The 20133-nt window shown below is 39.8% G+C and overlaps 1 protein-coding gene across 6 annotated transcripts in view; it reads right to left on the bottom strand.

Annotated features, from left to right (window-relative positions):
- The window catches only part of OSBPL6 (oxysterol binding protein like 6), a 197019-nt gene that overhangs the window by 87002 nt on the left and 89884 nt on the right, over positions 1 to 20133 (bottom strand). For 5 of the 6 annotated variants that reach the window (XM_045196285.3, XM_024561508.4, XM_045196286.3 and 2 more), the window contains one exon: positions 19297 to 19478. The exons of the other annotated variant lie outside the window; for it this stretch is intronic. The gene's annotated coding sequence lies outside the window, so the exon portion shown is untranslated. The remainder of the gene's footprint in view (positions 1 to 19296; positions 19479 to 20133) is intronic. 6 annotated transcript variants of the gene reach the window in all.

Raw genomic sequence — 20133 nt, 5'->3', positions numbered from 1 at the left:
AGGTTGAATGAGATCACTCTGACTTGATTATAAGTCAAGTGTTTGGTCATCTGCTCCATTGCTAAACGCACTACAAAAGGAACTATGAACTCTGTTAGTAGGTTGCACCTACTTATATCTTATTCCTGGAGTGTAAGAATGGCTGTGACATTAAAAAATATATACACTAATTTCATCCATATCAAAGCACATTTTCAGAAGAAACTGGCTAAACAAGATTCTACACCAAAAAAAGACCACCGATTTAAAGTCAAGACTAACATAATTTTTATGTTCAATGAGAAAAGTATTGTGGCTGGAAATAACAGCAATATGAAAGATGAACATCCAATTTTCCCATTTCATTCCTCCTTCTTATCAATATTAAGTACTGTAACAGTGGCATTTACACTGAGTGATATAAAATTCAGATTTATGGCCCAGGGACCTAACTAAAGCAAAAGGTAGCAGGGAAGATTTCTAGAACTTGCTGTTCAAAGGCATCATAACTGGTACATGTTCAGAAAAACCATTTGAAACTGGGGACTACCTAGCCTGAGCTAAGTTATGATGTGGAAACACAACCACAAAATATCAAGCTCCTACAAGAAAGGTTTATTTCTTACTCCTTTGCGTGTCCTTTAGAGGTCAGCTGCAGCCCTACTCCAGGTCCTACTAATCCAAGCCGGAGGACAGGCAGCCCCCATGTGAACGAGGAGCAGAGCCATGGCTGAACCACGAGATAGTTCTTACCGCTTTTGCTTGCAGGTGGCATGTCTTAGTTCCTTTCATTCACATTTTATTGGCCAAAGAAAGTCACATGGCCAAACTGAGGTCAACAATGCATGAAAGTATAATCCTCCCAGAAGGTAAGGCAGTGGATAGTAGCAAATAATAATATAATCTACTATATTTACCATAAACAGATTAAAGGTATGGATGAAAATATTTCAACTGTCTCTAGTTTCATCACCCAGTAGTAACAATGGTTAACATTTTGGTTCTGCTTTAACCAAAGTAGGAGAATAATGCCCATACTATCTGCAATATGGTTTCTTTAATCAACAATGTATTGGTAAAAGTCTCCCTTGTGAACAAAGACACTTTGACGTCACTACTCTCAGTCACTACGTATAAGGCCACCACGTGATATGCCACAATACATTTAACCATTCTCCTGCTGGGACATTTAGGTTGTATTCAGTATATTTTGAAACAACGAGATTTACCATGGAAGAGTTTATAATAATTCTATATTCATGTTTTATTATTGTAAAATGATGTTCTTTGTGGATTTCAATACCCTTTTGCTTTATTTGATATCTGCTCTTTCTGCTTGCAAGTGATAAATGAAATCTGTCCATAATTTTACATTTACACTTTCTGTGTCATTTTGTCATATGTGTTCCTCTAGTAATGATCACATTGGGTTGTTTTTAAAAAATGTACTTTTAATGAAGCTTTTCCCATTTCCATTTAATATTGTAACTAATAGTTGACCTCTGCCTATCATTTGACATTTTTTACTTTTGGGTTCTTCTCTGTTTCCGTTAATGCTTGATGGCTTTTTAAAAAAAATAATCTGCCTTTCCTTACAATACTGATTTCTATATGGTTTTAACTGACCTTTACATTTGCCATTAATTTGAAAGATACAATTTCCCTTTTAAAGCTCTGTTTCTGTTTCCCTTTAAGTTTCTCTAAGTCATTCTGGAACCATCAGTGTGTAAGTGACTAAGTTAAGAGAAAAATGGTATCTTTTGAGTCTCCCCCACCCACCTAACACCATTCACCCCCCTCAAAAAAATATTCTGCTTCCAGTCCTCTTTTCAACCTTGATTTAATCTGGAGTTTTAGAGAATTACACTTAGGATTCTAGAGCAATGCCGAGGAGCTGATACCACTTTTCCTGGTTGGGGCCGACCAGGGTCTCCAAGTGTGAGAAGATAGCGTAACAAAAGCAAAGGCTTTTCTGCCCTTTTCCTTTTCTGCAAGTACAGCTGATCTTTGTCATAAGACCTGGCCCAATCAAGATTTTCCTCAATTTGGATTATAGTCTTCATAAAATTAGGGGGTAATTCTCTACAGTTTTGACATTAGATTCTATATCGAGTTAAGTGTTTGGGTTATTAATGGCTTGTCTGTTTCAATATTTGCTTGACTATTTACAGAGAATTAGGAGGAGCCACATTAGCTGACCCCACACCCAGCCACCCGGGACAGGGCATTCCTGTTGATTGATTGTATCAGTGCAAATGTCACTGCACTGCTGGGTAGGATGTATTAGTTCTCCATCAAGAGCATGATCAGAGCAATGAATGCCTACCGTCATTACATACTGTGGTCATTACATTATCATTATACATTAAAGTTTTTCTTTTTTCTAAAAGAGAAAGGGTAGGCAATCTGTTGTATTTCTAAGGTCATTAACTCATGGGTAAGAGAAAGAAAATCAAGGACTAATTTCAAGAAGGTAAGCACGAGAAAGCAGTGTAAGATCTGATAAGCATTTTCCTACAAAATGACTAAAAGGATTAAAAAAAGACCATTAGTACTTCTTACACTAGGGAATAGTGACCACCACATGTCACCAAATCAAAATGCTATTTCACTCGGAGAACAAAAGAGGATGTATGAAACCAACACAGGACTTCCCATTTCAAGACAGTGAAGTGATGTTACAGGAGGAGAATCTGGCAAACCCCACCAGCTTCCTCCACGGGGACGAGGCACAGGGAAAGCCTCGCCACACTTGAAGAGCTTTCTGAGGCCATTGAAGCGCAGCAAGAACACAGCCCTGCCTTGCCCTTTGCTGCTTTCCTCAGTCTTGGTCCAGCAGAGCATCATGGACAGGTCCCAAAGCACCCCCAGTTAGGTCTCCCCTCCGCAGGCCGCCTTCCGGTGCAGACACTTACAAAACTAAGAAGGAAAAAAAGTATACAAAGAGACCAGTTCTCTGGCTGTGGCTGACCAAGATTCTCCCAGTCTCCTAAGGCCCTTTACTCAGTAAATGACATAGGCAAACCTACATTCTGCATCGTCCTGCTCTCCAGGGTGAAGTGTAAGAGGAGGATTTGAATGTTAACCAAGTAATATGAAGGGTGCTGAGGATAATCGGCACAGACAATCTTTTGACAAAGAGCAGATCTCACATAAAGAAGAATGTTTCAACAAATATGTCTATAAAACACAATGAAAGATTATCTCCCCCAAAAGAAGGAAAACTATTATGGGCAAGAGATAGACAGAGGGCTTATTTGTCATGTTAATTCTAGTAAAAGACAAAGGTAAGAGACAAAAGACAAAGTGCTTTACAAGTTCACAACATTTTTATTAAAAAATGGAGTCTTTGTATAAAGGGTAAGACAGGCTCAGATGCAATGGTAACTGGCATAGGTAAGAAACTAAGGAAACGAATAATGATGCCAAATTTAAGAGCAGTAATTAAAATGATATTAGTGAAGCACAGAATGATTCTGTAGAAAAATCCAGTCATTTTATTAGAAAGATAAAATTGAGGAAATTACCTTGCAAACAAAAAAAAGGGCAAGAAAAAGTTAACCTTCATACTTGTAGCTGAAGTGTCATCATCTACTTATAAGATAGCGTGCAGTATGAGCTTCTGAAGTGGTCATTGCCGGAACTTCTATTTAATACTTTCGGACTGCCGTTGACCCCAGGTGACTGAAACCATGGAAAGCAAAGCCATGGATAAGACATAAAAATGAGAGATAAGGGTTTCATAAACCATTAAGTAACAGCCATGTCTTTAAGATGACAATAAAAGACAAGGTTAATTATGTATTTCTTCAATTCAAATGGTATATGGGGAAATCACTTCTTGCTGTCCAAATTACATAAAACTATGCCCAAGATGTGACTTGGCTCAAGAGGGAAAAATAGCTCCTTATTACACTTCAGACATTTACATCTCAGGTATAAGTAACAGTCCTGTACCCCAAAGGTTTTCACTTCCCTTAGGTCACATTGCTTCTACTTTTCTCCAATAATTTAAGAATTGTTCTACTTAGCTGTGGGTAACTCTTCATATGGAAGTTTCCTGAAAATCAGCTTAAATCAGTCATTTTCAAATACCACACTGATCTCTGTTGAGTTATAATGAGATAATGTCTGTATTTGAAAACTGTAATTTGAGCTGATGTATTTTCTAATGAAGACATTGAGCCCTAGATTTAACGATTACATATTCTTTCCAATCTAGTTTTAATTTTGTACTTGGTAAGGTTTTGTACTTTAATTCCAGGAATATGGCCCAACTCTTTCCTCCTGCTTCAGGTTTGCTGGTTAGTGGGCATTATACAATGAATTGTTCTCAGAACTGAGTCTTCAAAGAATTGTTTTCGGAAATAGATTAGGGAATACTCATCCTGAACAATCAAACTACCACTTATACTATATCCCCATGTAATCCTTCTCCTTTGGACATCTAATCATTTTATAATTAACAAAACATAAATGGCCTTTCGAAAAATTATAGAGTAATAAAACAGCACATCAAAAATATTAGTTGAGGTCAAAGTCCCAAGAAGAGATTATCATAACCTCCTTCCCAACATCCCCTAGCATGTCAGGGAGAAAATACTGATAAAAATGGCAGGCTCTTTCTATGCACCGGGCACTTCCCATCCACTCCCAGTAACTCTCCTGTTATTCAGTGTACAGATAAGGAAAGTAGGGATTAGAAAGCTTATTAAGTCTCTTCAACATCAAAGCCCTGTGGCAAATTCTTTCACTATACTCTACCCTTGATTTACTAATAAATTAGTGAATAAACTAAGCAACCAATCAAATTTTTTAGAGTATGGTACATTACTGATGGCATACAATACTAATTTACAGAGCTTCTTAATCTGGGGTACATGAACAGGTTCAGCACATTCTTTAAGCCCCAGAAATATGGAAAGTATTGGATATACATGCCTTATATTTTTTCAGGGAGATGTTCAACCACTTTCATCACATTATCAAGAGATACCCTTGTGAGTTTATATTTCTAAAATGATTGTTAACAGTACAGGTTTAAAAAAATCCACGGGCATAAAAGCTGTACAACATATTTAACATCATGGGATCACAGGACATTGGATTTTGAAGGGAGTCTCTGCCACGGATTCTTGACAAGGCCACTGTGATACCATCACTGAGTAATTTTACCAGTGCTAATTTCCTAAGATCTGCCAGCCCCTTTTCATCCATTCCCTTGTTTCTGACCCTGGCTGACATGTTTTGAAAGGAAGCTTTGGCAATGTCATAATTCACATTTTAACAGGAAAAATATTATTAGGGAATATGGTTCCCATGACTGCTAATAGGTATTGATAGTCAGCAGAGTGCAAAGAGGTAGCAGCAGTAGGAAATACCAAAAGATCTTGCCTCTGCTTTGTGACCTTCAACAGCCATTCACAAGTCCACATTGTGTGTGAACTCTTACTGGGGCACCAACAGCACACACCCTCTAGAGCAGTTTGCTATGAAAACAACAGCTTCTGTACTGAGTGGAGGTGTGCTGAAGAACTGGCTGAAACAGACAAAATGGCCGAGGCTAAAAATGTTCCTGAATTACTACATGAGATTGCTGGTGGGGATATAAAATGGCAACTTCTATTGAAAATGGTGTGGAAGTTTCTCAAGAAATTAAAAATGGAATTACCATATGATTCCATAATTCCAGTTCTGGGTATTTACCAAAAAGAACTGAATGCAGAGATGTGAACAGATATCTGTACACCCCCAGTCATAGAAGCTTTATTTATAATAGCCAAAAGGTGAAAACCACCCAAGTGTCCATGAATGGATAAATGGAGAAACAAAACGTGTTATTTGCATGTAATGAGATATTACTTAAAAAGTATGGAAATTCTGATACATGGTACAACATGGATGAACCATGAATACGTTATGCTTGGTGAAATAAGCCAGATGCAAAAGGACAAGTATTATATGATTCTACTTACCTGAAGTACCCAGAATAGTCAAATTTATAGAGACAGGAAGTGGAAGGGTGGTTGTCAGGGCCCATGAGGGGGAAGGAATGCAGACTTAATGTATAATGGGCACAGAGCTTCGGTTTGGAAGGTGAAAAAGTTCTGGAGATGGAAGGCAGCTGTCTTAGTCCATTCGGCTGCTGGAATGAAACCCCACAGACCGGGTGGTTTATAAACAACAAGCATTTATTTCTCACAGTCCTAGGGCCTGGGAAGTCCCAGATCATGGCGCCAGCACATTCAGTGCCTGGTGATGACCTGCCTCTGGTTCACAGATGGCCATCTGGTTGCTGTGTCCTCATATGGTGGAAGGGGACAGGGATATCTCTGAAGTGTCTTCTATAAGGGCACTAATTCCATTCATGAGGGCTCCACCCTCAAGACCTAGTCACCTCCCGGCGGCCCCACCTCCTAACACCATCACCTCGGGGATTAGGATTTCAACACAGGAATTTTGGGAGGACACAGACATACAGACCATAGTGGTGATGGTTACAGAACAAAGGGAATATGTTCATTGTTGCTGAACTACACACTTAACAATGACTAAAATGGTAAATTTCATGTATATTTTACAATAAAAAGTTCCTGTATTATCAGCTGTAATAACTTTTCTAACCTGCAGGCATTAATATTGTACTAATTTTGCTTAGGTTTCATCTTCTTTATAAAATCTTTCCTATTAGACAGAATTGTGACTTTAGTTTGTATTGCTTCTATACTTATGCTTATGTATTATTGAACAAGCACTATATTGTTTATTTGCTCTGATTCTGTACAATTTTTGAGGGTGGGGACTCTGTCATTTTCATTATTGTCGTCTAACATCATGGGCCACCCAAACCACTCACACGGTTTACTGGGCTTATCATTTTAGTTAAGACCGAAGTCCTGCATCACACCCATTAAGAACAGACGACTGTGCTCACAAGCTGCCTGTAGAGAACCGCCCTCTTGTCAGTTTTTTATTTCATTCTATTTGCCCAAAGATAACCCAAACTAATCCAAATAATTTGCAGATTACAGTTCTCTATCTGTGCAGTAGCCAGCTGGAGAACAAGTCTGCACAAAGTTCAACATTCCCAAAAGAAAACCTCTGGGCTGTCCTGAAATAAAGACCCCTCTCCGCAGGCTGCTAATGGTACTCCAGAGGCCGGGACCATTATTAGGTTCTGTTCTCCCTGGTGCCGAGCTGTACATTAGGAATAGGAAGAGAGGCAGCAGGCAGCAGTGTAGTCCTTTCAAAACACTGCTAATGGGTTAGCCTGGACGCGCAGAATCACTGCACCTGCCACCTACCTAATTTACTAGCCATTATCTCCCTAATCACAGATATTTCATGGTCAGGAACTTTAATCAGAATCTAAAAAAACCCCGCCATCTTTCCAGAATAGCAATAGTTATGCAAACCTTTCCATATCAGGGTGCCCATAATTCTCACTTTGTCATCCAGTGTAAGCACTGGTTTCAATTATGCTTATTCATTGTTACAGGAGGAAAGGAACAGCTGACAAGCACTGCGGGTCTACTGCCAGGCCCAGGTCCTCCAGCCCTGTGCACTGATTAAACTGAGGTGTGGCGTCTGCACATGCTGTAGCAGTGAGCTGAGCCCGTGCACCAGCTCAGGGGACCACTGTGTACGCCCCTCCCTAGCTCAGCCTTCAGACACATCCTCTTGGGAACTTGAAATCAGCCATGCAAATTAGCACTTTTTTTTTTGAGAGCCTATTTTTAAACATTTACCAGTACACCACTGCATATACCCTGTGATGTTTTTTTCTTTCATCTTCCTTTACTAAAAAATACCAAGGATTGCTTGGGTTTGAAGCCAACCCCAGCCCTGCCGTTTCCTAGCAATGAAACGTCAGGCAATTTACTTAATCTCTCTTTGCCTCAGTTTCCCCCTCTATAAAACAGGGATAGTAACATTTAGTTCATGGAGTTGTGAGAAGTCAATGCAATAATCTGTGTGACATGGTAACTATTATTAAGCATTCTCTCCTGAGCCTCTCCTCCAAATAGCTCTGTGAGGGAAAACAGACCTTGTGTATTCACCAGGTGTCGCCTACTACCAGGAGCAGGGTCAGGACGCTTAAGTCTCAGGAATACCAATTTTGAGACTGATTTGGTCTATGACACTATTTTATTCAAAGCCCCTGTGAAAAAGGTTTGCAAATTTTCCATCTAGGGACAAGAGTATTTGGAGAAAAAAATGCGTAATTTAACAACAATCCACAAAATAGAAACTAATGCACTGGTTTATGTCTTTAAATGGATTTTGTGGCTTATCCTTATTTAAAATACACATAAATATAGGACAATCATCAAATAATACACTTACTAAGATTATTTTAGTATCAAAAATACTAGAGACATGATATAAAGTGAAGGAATGGGGGTCCCGATGGCTTAACAAACCCTATTTGAGGTCTAGAAAGAGCGTCATATCCATGGTACACTATAATTAGCAAAGAAATGGACATCAGAAAGCTTGAGCTTGAGCCCTGGCCGGGTGGCTCGGTTGGCTGGAGCATCGTCCCATACATCAAAATGTTGAGGGTTTGATTCTGGGTCAGGGTACACACCTAGGTTGTGAGTTCGACCCCTGGTCAGGGCATATATGGGAGGCAACCAATCGATGTTTCTTTTTCTTTCTCTCTCTCTGTCTCACTCTAAGGTCAATGAACATATCCTCAAGTGAGGATTAAAAAAAAAATGCCCGAGCCTTCCTTTTTCAGCAAGTTACATGATTTTGTGTCTCAGGGTCTTCACTTCCTCAATGCAGGGAAGATACTTCTGTGCCCAACTTACCTCATGGGATTTTGTGGAAATCAAGAAAGAAAAAATTACTTTAAAATACAGACATGTAATGGGATAAAGCTGGAAGAGTGAATGTGGGAACTATTTCACTTCAAAACACCCCTGAAAAAAACAGAAAAGGGACTTGTTATAAAAAGCAAACCCCTCCCAGAGCGGTGAGAACCAGAGACAACAGCAACAGAATCTGGGGCTGGAAGGCAGACGAGGGCAGTAAGAAGACATTGGGTCCTTGGCGAGTCCTGTCAGACGACAGTAAGTGGAAGTGGAAGGGATTCAAAGGAAGGTTTAGAACGTCACTTGGTATTGAACTGGGACGAACAAAGCTACTTTTCCCCAAATCCCAAGCTTAGGAAAGGCCAGTGCTAATTGTTTGCCACAGAAGTTCTGCTGCTGGTCCCAGATCAGGATGTCGCCTGAGAACTTATTCCAAATGGAGTTTCTTGAGCTCATCCATACCAGTGAATCAACAACTTGGAGGAAGGGCAGGAGAGGGGGCTGCACTCTGTTAAAACAAGCCCACCCGGAGCAGTAGCAGGTGTTAAGGGTTGCCAACTGGGCCCTATTCTTTTATCTATGATGCCAGTTTCATTGAAAGCCTTAACAGCCCAGGTGAAAAAGATTTGCTACTTTCCACCTGATGGATAGTTTCCTAACTAGTCCAACAGTGTTTTAAGAAAATGCATGCATAGGAAAAGCAATAAAAGGCATCCAAATTGGAAGGAGGAAATGAAACTGTCACTGTTCGCAGATGACATGATAGTGTACATGGAAAATCCTATAGACTCCACCAAAAAACTACTTGACCTAATAAATGAATTTGGCAAAACAGCTGGATACAAAGTCGATACTCAGAAGTCAAAGGCATTCTTGTACACCAACAATGAAACTGCAGAAACAGAAATCAGGAAAAAAATCCCATTTGATATAGCAACAAGAAAAATAAAGTACCTAGGAATAAACCTAACCAAGGAGATAAAAGACCTGTACTCAGAAAACTACACAACATTGAAGAAAGAAATTAAGGAAGACACAAACAAATGGAAGCATGTACCATGCTCATGGATTGGAAGAATTAAGATCATCAAAATGGCCATACTACCCAAAGCAATTTAGAGATGAAATGCAAACCCTATTAAAGTACCCATGACATATTTCACAGATATAGAACAAACATTTCAGAAATTCATATGGAACCATAAATGACCCCGAATAGCTGCAGCAATTTTGAGAAAGAAGAACAAAGCAGGAGGGATCACAATACCTGATATCAAACTGTATTACAAGGCCACTGTAATCAAAACAGCCTGGTACTGGCATAAAAACAGGCACATAGACCAGTGGAACAGAACAGAGAGCCCAGAAATAAACCCAAGTCTTTACGGTCAATTAATATTTGACAAAGGAGGCAGGAGCATAAAATGGAGCAAAAATAGCCTCTTCAACAAATGGTGTTGGGAGATCTGGACAGCTACGTGCAAAAAAATGAAACTCAATCACCAACTTACGCCATACACAAAAATAAATTCAAGGTGGATAAAAGACTTAAATTAAGTCGTAACACCATAAAAGTCCTAGAGGAAAACATTGGCAGGAAAATCTCAGACATTCCACATTCCATGCAGCAACACCCTCACAGACACATCCCCTAAAGCAAGGAACATAAAGGAAAAAGTAAACAAATGGGACTTCATCAAAATAAAAAGCTTCTGCATGGCTAAAGAAAATAGCATTAAAATAAAAAGAGAACCAACAGTATGGGAAAACATATTTGCCAATGACAACTCAGACAAGGGCCTGATCTCCAAAACATATAAAGAATTCACACAACTGCACTCCAGGAAGACAAACAACCCAATTAAAAAAGGGGCAAAGGACTTGAACAGACACTTCTCCAAGGAAGACATACAGAGGGTCCAGAGAAATATGAAAACATGGTCAGCATCACTAGCCATCAAAGATGCAAATTAAAATCACAATGAGGTACCATCTCACACCAGTCAGAGTGGCCAACATAAACAAATCCACAAACAAATGTTGGAGAGGATGCGGAGAAAAGGGAACCCTAGTGCACTGTTGGTGGGAATGCAGACTGGTGCGGCCACTGTGGAAAACAGTATGGAATTTCCTCAGAAAACTAAAAATGGAACTGCCCTTTGACCCAGCAATTCCACTGCTGGGATTATACCCTAAGAGCCCTGAAACACCAATCCAAAAGAACCTATGCACCCCAATGTTCATAGCAGCACAATTTACAATAGCCAAGTACTGGAAGCAACCTAAGTGCCCATCAGCAAATGAGTGGATCCAAAAATTATGGTATATTTACACAATGGAATTCTGTGCAGCAGAGAGAAAAAAGGAGCTTATACCCTTTGCAATGGCATGGATGGAACTGGAGAGCATTATGCTAAGTGAAATAAGCCAGACGGTGAGGGACAAATACCATATGATCTCACCTTTAACTGGAACATTATCAACAGAAGAAAAAAGCAAACAAAATATAACCAGAGACATTGAAGTTAAGAACAATCTAACAATAGCCAGTGGGGAGTGGGGAGGGGACAATGAGAAGAGGGGATTACAGGAACTACTATAAAGGACACATGGACAAAATCAAGGGGGAGGGTGGAGGTGGGGGAGGGAGGGGGGTTCAGCTGGGGTGGGGTGGAGGGATGGGGAGAAAAGGCATACAACTGTAATTGAATAACAATAAAAATTTAAAAAAAAAGAAAATGCATGCATTTAAACATGTAAATTACCTCTATTTGCAAGTGTTTTTTTTTTGGTATTTCTTCACCAGTTTGTTTCCTTTAAATGTGTTATTCTGAAATAATTTTAGGTCTACAGCAAAGTTACAAATATACTCTAGTGAGTTCCCAGATTCCCTTTACCCAGGGCTTCTCTAGTTTTCAGAAGCTGACAAAACAAGAAATTTTAATCTCAGGGTTTAACTATTTATAGTGCCAGTTGAAAAAAATTAGACATTGGGAAGTAACTTCCAATGCTAAATTTGTAGTTATTGCTTAAATAAATAAACTGCACAGTACTTTCAAATTTAGTATTCTAAACATGAGGATTTAGTCGGCAAAGCACCCTTCAGTTCTCGGCTTGCGTCACCTCAGAACGGGTACATGATAAACACACATCTATTTAACACCCTGACCCTTCCCAGCAAATATTTTCCTTTTCTCCACAGCACTTACCATATTCAGGAGTTCCATGCTGACTTTACTGGCTTATTGCCCATCCCTAGAGACTTCGCCTATGATGTTTCACGCTCTCCTTGTTCTAACCCTGGGCGCAGAGTAGCGCCTGGTGCATACTGAGTGGGTTCTCAATAGACTTTGCTGGATGAATGAACGGGTGAAAGGATGCCTCCATGAGTGAGGAACACTTCAGGTACAGCAAGGGTGACATCAGACACATAATAAACACACATCTCTTTACACTGCCATTGTTTCTGAAATTTCAAACCTTTAGAAGTCTACACAGTTGACATTTGGGGGAGCCTATGAGCTAGAGTCCAACATCTCTGTAACCAACTTCTTACTGGGGCACAGCTTAGATGGACTGCTTCTGATACATCCTTGTTCTCCAAAAGCCAAAACTTTCAAAGTAGGTCTCTATTGTTGGTTCACTACACACAGTATTTCCCAGAATTATTCATTTAATGTGAAAAGCCAATAAAATTAAAAGTCTATACAATTTTAAATCGACCTCCAAATTAGCCTAATTAAAGTATTAAGCATTCTTGCATATGTAGAGAAACACATTTAAAAAAACTCACAAATACTGCATCTCAATCTTGTGGTTTGGGAATGAGACATTTTGGGAAAACAGGTGAAAAAGTTTAAAGGAGGAACGAAGCAGCCTTCCTCTTTCTCTCTCATTACTAGTAGTCTGCTTCACTGGCAAAGAATTACCTGACCATGGGCAAAAGGTAGATGGCAGGAAGGGAGGGAGGGGAGAAAGGGAGAGGCTACCAATGTCCATATTCTCTATGAACTCTTATATTTCTCCCAGAGTCAGATATTATAAAATGTATCCCCAAATTAAACTACTGGATCACTTGACCAACCAAGGTGAAAAAAAGTCTGTCGAAAGTAAGCAGCCACAAAATATCCATTTGTCAAATGAAATAAGGCAGGAAAACAGAAGTGCTGGGGCACCTCTGCTTCATTTAGTGTTCATCTCGCTGCTGTTTCTGGACCTGTGCCGGGAGGAGGGTAAACGCTAACACACGCACTCACTGTGGCACAAATTAGTCCGTCACCTAGAGAGAACGATAATCCCGCTGTCACTTCTGGAGCATCTCCTGCCTATGATGTAATGAGTTGCAAATAACTCAAATTATCTGGTGCACTAAAGACTTAACAGACTGAATCTCACTGCCAAGAAACATATCCACCCTGATACAACAATGGACTTGAGGGAAAAATTCATCTCCTGACCTTATGCATAAATTTTGAAAAAATAATGATAATAATAAAAGGTAAATAAAACTATATCTTTTCTCTATATAAAAATAAAACAATTAGTAGTATTAATGCTGAGTTATTCATTTGAAACCATTTGATGTACTTAAGTTCTGTGAATGTCATTTTAAACCAAGATTTTCAGGGAAAGAAAAAAGATACAGATATAAAATCAAATAATATTAACACTCCATAAATTTAACTTGGAAAAATCAGTATGAACTCCTAAATTTTTATTTTTTAATATGTATGTATATATTTATATAGGTACATACACATATATGTATATATGTAATGTGTGTGTGTGTATATATATACATATTTATTTATTTATTTATTTATTTATTTATTTATTTATATTTATTCTTACCATGTCCCTTGAAAAAGAACGGATAGGACTGGCAGTCCTAATGTCCAGATTGTAGTTTCTAAATTCCATCTTCCTTTAAAAGGCATCAGAGGTCTTGGAACGACTGACTCTTAGACCGTACGATGAAATGAGCAAGAGGAGCTTGGGGCAGCCAGTTGTACCAAGTGGCAGGGCCCAGGAGACTAATGGGACAGAGGGTACTGGGATGCTCTGTATCTTGATCTGGATGCTGATTATCTAGGAATGTGCAGTGTGCAAAAATTCACTGTGATTCACTTATAATAAATTCTGTTTTCTGCATGTATATACGGGAGCCATTTGAAAGGGCTCCCCATGGAAAAATGCTTTGTTTATAGGAGAAAAATCACTTCAACTAACTAAAACATAACAAATATTCTTTTAAAAAACTATGAATTCACAATAATACTCAAGAGAAAGAGGAACTCTCCCCATAAAAAACGTAGAGACGCCTCTGATCGCCTTTTGCAGAAAGTGAAATACTGCCTCTGAAACCGTCCACTCAGAGGGAAGCAACGAGTACTCACCCTGCCCTTCCTGTGTGACGTGTATTGCAGGGTCACCGAATACCAGGGTCCAATGTTATAAAACTGATGAAGCAATGGGCCTCACAAAGGAATTCCAGCTAATTAATGTAGAAGGAATGCTAGGGGGGGGGGGAGTGGGTATAAATCAGCATGTTCCCAACCCCTAATGAAATAATGTATTCAGACAATGATGACTAATGGATAAAATCATTAGTTGAAAAAAAACTGATGAGGGAAACTTCACAACAAGTCAGGATATTATTTCCCGAAGCTACTGTTGAAACTTAGCATCGCTGACGTGGGGCAACCAGACCACACGGGCCTCCTAAGGTGATGTTACGTAAGGTACCGTGGATGCAGAATTCTCATCAAAAAGTAGAATCTGAATCCAATCGGGCCTCTAAATCTAATTTGCAGTTTCTGATAATCTGGGTGACAGAGAAAAAGGTTAAACAATCGGCCAAACCCAACATGTGGATCTTTCTATTGCCCATGTGGCTTGGTTTCTTCAATAAGTAAATGACTTGAAAAAGGGGGAACATTCTAGATAAAAGAAACTTAAGAGGCTCAATAGCCAAATGAAATGTATGTACTTTGAATCTGATGTAAATAAACCAACCATAAAAAGACAACTTTGAGAAATATGATAGAGAAATCTGAATATGGAATAAGGAGTACATGATACCAAAGATTATCATTCATATTGTTAGGTGTGACAACGGGATTAGCTTTGCAGAAGGTGCACATTAACAGATGCTTACTGAAGCACGCGTGTGCATTACGACATGTCTACCTCTAAAGCTTCAGCATACAAGTGGAAAGGCATCAATGAGTCTGGGTGGGTGCACATGGGAGTTCACCACACTATTCTCTGTACCTTTGTACACATTTGAAATTTTTCTAAATGAAAGGTATTTTTTAAAAAGTAGGAAGAAGCCATGGCTGGTGTGGCTCAGTGGATTGAACGCCGGCCTGTGAACCAAAGGGTCACCAGTTCAATCTCCAGTTAGGGCACATGCCTGGGTTGTGGGCCAGGTCCCCAGTTGGGGGTGCGTGAAAAGCAACCACACGTTGATGTTTCTCTCCTTCTCTTTCTCCCTCCCTTTCTCTAAAAATAAATAAATAAAATCTTAAAAAGAAACTGGGAAGAAAACCAAAAACAATGAAAAATGTTTTAAAAAACAAAAATTCCTGCAGCATTATTTACAATAGCCAAGATTTGGAAGCATCCCAAGTGTCCACCAGTAGATGAGTGGATAAAGAAGCTGTGGTGCATTTACACAATGAAATATTACTTGGCCATAAAAAGAAAGAAATCTTACCCTTTGTGACATCATGAGTGAACCTGGACAGCATTACACTAAGTGAAATAAGGCAGTCAGAGAAAGACAAATACCTTATGGTTTCACTCATATGTGGAATCAATGAACCAAAAAAACTAATAAACAAAATAGAAACAGATTCATAGATACAGAGAAGAGACTGACAGCTGTCAGAGGGGAGGAGGGTTGGGGGCTGGATGAAAAAGGTGAAGGAATTAAGAAAAAACCCTCATAGAAACAGACAACAGTGTGGTGATTACCAGAGGGGAAGGGGGGTAGGGGGAGGTAAAAGAGGGTAAAAGGGGGATAAATGGCGATGGAAAGAGACTTGACTTTGGATGATGAACACACACTACAATATACAGAAGATGTGTTATAGAACTGTACACCTGAAATGTACATAGTTTCATTACCCAATATCACCCCAATACACTTAATAAAAATTTTTTTAAGTATTTGTAAGCAAAACAAAACAAAAATCCCCCTTTTCCCCACTACTTACATATGAAACCCTCAACATGAACAATATTATCCTTTTTTCCCTTAATTACTTCTTCACTTCTACTTTTACTGGATATGCACTTAACATATCCTTTATTTTTCACCTCTGGCCTAAATCTTTCTGATGTTTAGAGGACTCATTTTTCTAAAACTTCAACTACCAGACTGAGACAGACAATGTCTAGGGGAGAGCTGGTCCAGTGCACAGTGTTTATACCTGGACAGACTCTTTCCTGGTCCCTTGCTCTCAATCTTCGCAATAGACTGAGAAGGAAACGTCAGTGCCTTCTCACTCCTCTTTCCTGCAGAGAAGAGCTGGCTACGGGCCTGCTACCTCCCTCTTAGCCCCTGCAGCTGTTTAGAGTTCAGTGCCTCTTGAACAGAAGAGACTCTCTTCAACCCGAGAGACAGAAAAGGAGGGACAGCCAAGGAGGAGGATGGGGCAGGTCAGATGGCATCTGCGTTGCCAGCTCTCATGGGCTATTCTCTCCATCTCCACTACCCAAGGGACGCATCTCATGATCCTCAGAACAGACAGAAAGAAGTATAGACATCTGCTCCCTTGTCATGCTGGGGTTCAGTACTCTTTATCCTCTTCAGTTTTTGCAGAACCATGTTAATTGACTGACCGGTGAGCTGATTTTCTGAATTTACCTTTCTTACCACATTTCTACCCGTTTTATAGGTCAGTAATGGCTCCCAAGCACTCCCTAGTTTGGTTCCATTTTTTTCAGGCCTGTTTATACCCTTTCTCAGGGATTGAAGTGAAATGGAATCTGAGGCTGATAACAGGAACTCCAAAAAAAAGATAAAAGGGCTTTCTGAAAGCTTTTCTGAGTGTACAGGCATACAAACTAATTCCTATGACAAAAGAATAATAAAAATAGACACATTTTGTTAAGGAAATGAGGTACCGGTCACCTGCTTTTTCCTTTTAAAGAAGAGTTTCATTTCCTTCTCACAACCCAGCAAATGTGTGGAAGCAAATTTCCAGTTACTTTATTTCCATGAACTTAAACCTGATAGTCAAAGGGACTCACATACACTTCATCCCTGCGTGGGGTCAGGTATCCAGAGATCGGAGGCAATACTGACATAAGAGATTCCATGAGACAGAGCCAAGCGATGCAGCCAGAAGGAGAGGAAACTACCTGAAATAAACATCCCATCCAGCGGCCTTCCTTCTTCTTTGCTTCAACATTAAAAATGGATATCCCGAGGCCTGAAATCTGCTTAAGTAACATGCCCTGCCTGTTTGGAGTTAAATGGGTTGTTGGGATAAGGACTGCTGCTTTGAGATGGCGTCGGCCTCCCCCCATTCGTAAAGGATGATTTAGCTGATGCAGGCAGAGCAGTGCTATGCCCAGAAGGACCCTGTGATCTGCAATGCTTTCGTGACTGCAGCGCTTTGTTATTATATAAAAGTTTGATTCGGTATCAAATGGGCAGGAACATTACTGAAAGTAGTTCAGTTTCCACTAATATACAGTTATCCAAGATGGGGAATGGCTCACAGTGCTGGAAGGTGCACCCGATTCTGTGGAGAGATTTCTCAACGTCGAAAGGTCTGCATGTGTAGACGGCACACACATTGCACGCTGAATCGCTGCGGTGTCCAGAAGGAGTAAAGGGCTAGAAAAGGGACTCCAAATCCATACAAGTATCATTAAAAAAAAAAAAAGCCACCTCAGTGAATCTGCTTTACCTTCCTGGACCAAGACAGTCAAACCAGGCAAGGGAAGCCTTAGCCACAACGGCTCACACTCTGAAAGGACAGCCTCAAGGTCCAGAAAGAATGATTCATACTTTATCATTATCAATCAGATTTCCAAACTCAGAATGATGGACCATCTGATTTTGGAAGAGTCTTCCTTCTCCATAGGCAAGCCTGGCAGGTGTCAGTTTAACTTCAGAAAGTGAGCATTCTCAAAGTATATACATTTTAAAGAAAATACCAAAATGCCAGAAGAGAATAAAGACTAGCAGTGTTATGTGTAAAGTACATGGGAGTGACTTCATGTAAGAAGAAATGGATGCTTAAAGCAGAAATCTTGGCCACAAAAGCCTACAGGTGCCAGGGAGCTAATGTAAATCTCTAAGGCTGGTTGGGTTAAATACTTAGGGAATGATACAGCTTAGCAAACTTCAACCTTTGGAATAGTAATGGGGCCAGATAGTTAATCTTCCAAAAGAAGCCAGGTATTTGATTTTCTATGTAAAGTTTCCAGACTGTCCAACAAATGCTGGCAATTAATTTAATTTCAAAAAAGAAAATGTCTACCAGTTTAAAAAATTTTAAAAAAATATAGTCTAAATTTTGCCCTGGGGACCACCAGTTTACAAGCTCTGCTCTGAAATGTAATTTTAAATAATGCAGCAATAAACAGAAAGCTTCTCACATAACAAGGATTACACCAAATCACTGATCTTTGGTTTCTGTGCTACCGAGAGGGACCAGTCCATGCTAGCAGACGGCAGCAGTGGTATGGGAATACCTGGGGAGCATTTCCCAAGTTACAGACGTCTGGACTACCACCACCACCACCATCAACCCTGTCCCAGGGCAAGTTAGAGGGATACACAGGTTACAAACGCTCTCCAAGAGCTCCAGTGGGGCAGGCTCCCAGAAAGCTTTGTATAACTAGGAGGGGTAAGTCCAAATTGTGAAGACTGAAGTCACTGAGCCTAAGATGTCAAACAGCATATGTGCCGTGGCTCTGAAAATAATAACTGCAAATATCAAAGATGACAAGGAGCCTATAGTACCCATACATAGTAAGTATTGCTTGTATCATATTAGTTATTTCAGTCTCATGGGCAAAAAGGAAACAAGCAACTGTCTACCTGTTTCCTCGGAAAGATTATAAAAAGAAAATGAATGCATTTTAAGAATGTCTGCACGCATGCACAGGTGGGCTTGTGTGCATAAATGCATATAAGGAAAGCATTCTTAGTCTTAGGTCCGTAGGTCCATTACAAGAAGAAAAGAGAGTGCCTTATTTCCACCTGATGCTGCACCGCAGGTAGACGGAGGTTAACGAACACTTTGGCATGTTTTCTACAATACTTCCTACCCTTAAAACAATTAGAGCAGAACTTTTTATTCAGATGGCTAAACATAACCAGGATTACTATGTTTTATAGATCTGATATACACATAAAAGGTATAAAGAAACACCTTCCCATGATTTGGTAATGCCTCACTAATGTTTTGCTGTTATTAAGTAACCCTTCATCTAACATTGCTTTTGCTTTTAAGCTGGCGTCCTCCTGGCTCACCTTGTAACCGGGAATCCTTCTTTCAGGTCAGCTTTAAGGTAAAAGCTGTTTGAAGTGGTTTATCCTCAGATGGCTGCAGCTTTTTCCTGGGAACTCTACCGACCCTGCTGGGCTTATCTGGTAAATTGCAGGAGAGGCTCCTTGATTTCCTTCTCTTGCTATTTTGTAGCAAGGGGCAGAAGCTGAAAAAGAGAGATTACAGTCATGTAGTACATCTCCACAGGCCATTCAGGAGCCTGGGGTGGGGGGTGGGGGGTGCGCAGTGCACAGAGACTGCCCAGGGCCCATCAGAAGCTTCCTTCCAATTTGTCTTCTGAGGAGGAAGTTCATAGGGATGTTTCAGCTAAAACTCCTTGGCCCATTCTTATGTCATCTCCAAGACACTGCCACTGTGTTCCTCAGCAATGAGCAACACGGATCATTTGCATCTTACTCAGAGTTTGGAATAAGAAAACTCTCAATTTCCATAGCAAATACTTTCTAAAAGGGGCCCAGTATATTTTCCAGAAATACATTTAATCTGGCAATTCAATATAAGCCTCAGTTTTTAAAAACAGTAAGTATAAAGTGGTTTCATCACATACATATAAACGGATACCTGTGCCTTGACAAAGACCCTTTAACAGTCTCTAATGAGCTCTAGAATTAGGAGTAGTAGCCCTAACTCCTAGAACAGTCCTGTAGCAGAAAGAGCTGATCGATCACACTATCAAAGACATCGTTTCTCAGAAGGCAAAGAAACAATATTTTATGAGAAGATAAAATAGGCTCACTTTAGGGAAAAAAAGAAAGAGAAAAGCCTGACAAGTAATCCAGAGTAGAAGCTAACATTTGTTA

This window comes from Desmodus rotundus, chromosome 2, assembly GCF_022682495.2.
Source record: "Desmodus rotundus isolate HL8 chromosome 2, HLdesRot8A.1, whole genome shotgun sequence".
Classification (NCBI taxonomy): domain Eukaryota; kingdom Metazoa; phylum Chordata; class Mammalia; order Chiroptera; family Phyllostomidae; genus Desmodus; species Desmodus rotundus.
This window is presented reverse-complemented; position numbering and strand designations above follow the sequence as displayed.